Here is a 3,512-nt window from a genome sequence, read left to right as displayed (position 1 = left end):
GGAAGGATCAACCAGATGGAAGAGAAGTTGAACGGGCGGCATGGTAGCAAAGTGGTTAGCACTGCTGCTTCACAGCTCCAGGGTCCTGGGTTCGATTCTCAGTGCGGGTCACAGTCTGTGTGGAGTTTGCACATTCTCCTTGTGTCCGCTTGGATTTCCTCCGGGTGCTCCGGTTTCTTCCCACAGTCCAAAGATGTGTGGGTTAGGTTGATTGGCCATGCTAAGAAATTGCCGCTTAGGTAGGGTGGCGGAGGTTCGAGGAATTAGTGGGTATAATATGTAGGGATATGGGGGTACGGCCTGGGTGGGATTGTGTTCGGTGCAGACTCGATGGGCCGAAGGGCCTCTTTCTCACTGTAGAGTTCTATGGTTCTAGAGGGTCGGGAATGGCATTTGTTGTAGGGTGTGAAGACAATTTCTTTGGTCTTCCCTATATAGAGAGCTGAAAGAAATCTCCACTCATTCACAGCTAGATTTTGGAGAAACGGTGTGACAAAATAGAGACATCAGAGGTTCAAGTGAGAAAATGTGGTGAATTCAATAGATGAGAAGAAATAGAAGCAAAAATAGACCAAACAGATCATCAAGACGGCTCCAATATTCAGTACATTCTTCAGCTTCAGTTCCACTTGCCTGCTTGCTCAGTGTACAATGATGTAAAGCTGAGTGTTTTCAGTGTACAAGTGAAACCTCAGGCTAAATTTTTAATTTTTTTTTGTTTATAGATCCAATACAATCCAATCAAAGTCCAATTCAGAGGCTCATCAAGTGAGACATTCCCAATCCAAGTTGAAAAGACAGGGCTCTCACCTCCTGTCTTGGGCTTGATCTACATGATCCAAGCTGATTGGAGCAGGTATTGCACCTCCTCCAAGGCTTGATCTCATCTGCATCTTAGCCAAAAGGCCCAAATGCCACTTTTAAAAATTGTTTCAAATTAAGCCACAATGTAATCTTATGACTTCAACCAAGTACAGCATGTTGATACTACACTTGATCTTAGCCAAAAGGCCAAGAAGCGGAAGCAAAACAGAATAGAATGGCTGTTCTTTCATTTCTGCTTCCTTCACAATGCTATCAAAAATTAACCTAACTTTTTCTATACGGATATTGCATAGAACTTAAAAAAAAATATGCATCCAACCAAACTACACTAATGTTTACATTGCAAACACACCTCTGTTCATCCTAGAGATGTGCCTCAGTTAGTAGCACTCGTATCTCTGAATCAGAAGTATGTGCATTCAAGTTCAATCTCAGGACTTACGCATAAAAATCCAGGCTAACACTGCAATGCAGTATATAATGAATGAGATGTAAAACAAGGTCCCATCTGTTCTCTCAGATGGATATAAACGATCTATTTTGAAGAAGAGTAAGGGAGCTTTCCCTAATGCCTTAGCCAACACGTAGCCCTCAAACAATATTGCAAAAGAAGGTTGTCTTGCTCTTGGTGAGATCTTACTGTGCATAAATTAGTTGCCACTTTTCCTCCACATCAACAGTGATGACACTTCCAAAGTATTTCATTGGTTGTTGCAGTAAAGTTGAAGGCAACTCGTTGTGACTTCAAGTAATACTTGATATACTAACAACAATATCCATATATATTATACATATACAAGATAAGGATCTGACAGAGCTGCAATACATTCTGCTCTCTTCTCTTTCCTGACTCCAACTGAGGTTCCTTCCCATCCCAGGACACACACTTGCTGCCAATTGGCTCCGTTTCTTGCGTGACCTCTTCATAAGATTTGGTCCAATCATGTGGCCCTCGAAGGATTGTCCCCTTAAAGAGGACCCTTTACCATATGCTTTTCCCCCCAACTCCTGAGTCCACCTATGAATGAAACAAAGGGAACATTATTAAACATAGGCATACATGACACAATAATACATTGGTGACAACCCCCAGGGAAAAACTCATCCCAATCAATCTGGAGAATTCCAGACGCTGAAGGAACAACTTGGTAGTGGGTCCTTCTGAGAGTAAAGAATCCAAGCAGGCAGATGCAAAAGGTAACTCATCCACCTGGGGTCAACATCCTCCTCAGTAGCTACTGCCTCCTGGTCTTCAGAAACCATGGGTTGCCTTGCTCCACATTAACCATAGAACTATAGAATCCTAAAAGTACGGGAGAAGACCATTCAGTGCATTCAGTCTGCAATGACCCAAAAGAACATTTTACCCAGGCCACCACCCCCCCGACCTTTCCCCATAACCTTGCACATTTACCATGACTAATCCTTCTAATCTACATATTTTTGACACAAAGAAGTAATTAGCATGGCCAATCCACCTAACCTGCACATCTTTGGACTCTGGGAGAAAACTGGAGGAAACTCATGCAGACACAAGGAGAATGTACAAGCTCCATACAGACTGTCACTCAAGGCCAGATTCAAACCTGGGTCCCTGGTGCTGTGAGGCAGCAGTGCTAACCACTGTGCCACCATGCTGCCCATCACAATTGGAATCCCTAGATCAGCAACTGAGAAACATAAGTCCACCGCAGGACTCACTTGTTGATACCCTGTAATAGGTGCAACTCTCTTCCTGAAATGATTGACTTTTTTTATTACAGCAACCTTGTACTTCTAGAACATAGGAGACTGGTTCCATTCTTTCAAAATTTTGCTGGCCACCCATGTTCATCCAGCTGCAAATTTCCTGGTCAGAACTAAATCATCAACCTTAAAAACCCCGTCCTTTGTTCTTGAGTTTTCCTTTCTGGCAGGCTTGCCGAGCCTCCACCCTCCCTGCCAAATCTGGAAATACCAATCCAAATCGGTTTGTAGGTGACATCCCATTAGTAATTCAACTGGCGTAGCCATCGTGGTTGCATTTGGTGTGGTATTGTACAACAACAAGAAACTTGTCAAACATAAAATCAGTGGCCTGTGAAGTTGCTTTCTCACTGATGATTTGAACATGAAGGGGTAATTAACTCATTCAGCTAACCCAATGGAAGCTGGGTGGTAAGGGGCTGACTGAATGTGATGGATATAGAACATAGAACATAGAACACTACAGCACAAACAGGCCCTTCGGCCCACGAGTTACACCGATCACATCAACACCTACCAATCTATAGACCTATCTATAACCCCCAATCCCATAAAACCCCATATACTCATCCAGAAGTCTTTTAAAAGACCCCAGCGAGTTCGCCTCCACCACCACTGACGGCAGCCGATTCCATTCACTCACCACCCTCTGAGTGAAAAACTTACCCCTAACATCACTTCTGTACTTTCCTCCCCGCACCTTAAATCTGTGTCCTCTCGTAGCGACCATTTCAACCCGGGGAAATATAGTTTGACTTCACAAATTTCCAAATCTCCTCTGCTGTAAATGTTGTGCCATTGTCTGACACTAAGACATCTGGGATGTCCAAGATGGCAAAAATCTGCTGCATCTTATCAATGGTGGCTGTGGCCATTGTGGATTTTATCAATTGGACATCCAACCATTTAGAATGAGCATCTACAAAGATGAGGAACATATG

General features: G+C 43.4%; 1 non-coding gene across 1 annotated transcript; it reads right to left on the bottom strand.

Annotated features, from left to right (window-relative positions):
- Positions 1 to 831: 831 nt before the first annotated feature.
- LOC145347142 (U2 spliceosomal RNA) lies at positions 832 to 1,023 on the bottom strand. Its single transcript, XR_013887794.1, has one exon. It is a non-coding gene; the product is annotated as a U2 spliceosomal RNA (small nuclear RNA).
- Between the last annotated feature and the right edge of the window lie 2,489 nt (positions 1,024 to 3,512).

This window comes from Carcharhinus amblyrhynchos, chromosome 8 (genome assembly GCF_965287045.1).
Source record: "Carcharhinus amblyrhynchos chromosome 8, sCarAmb.v2.hapA, whole genome shotgun sequence".
Classification (NCBI taxonomy): Eukaryota; Metazoa; Chordata; class Chondrichthyes; order Carcharhiniformes; family Carcharhinidae; genus Carcharhinus; species Carcharhinus amblyrhynchos.
Note: the sequence above shows the minus strand (reverse complement) of the source record. Positions and strands in the feature narration are given on the sequence as shown.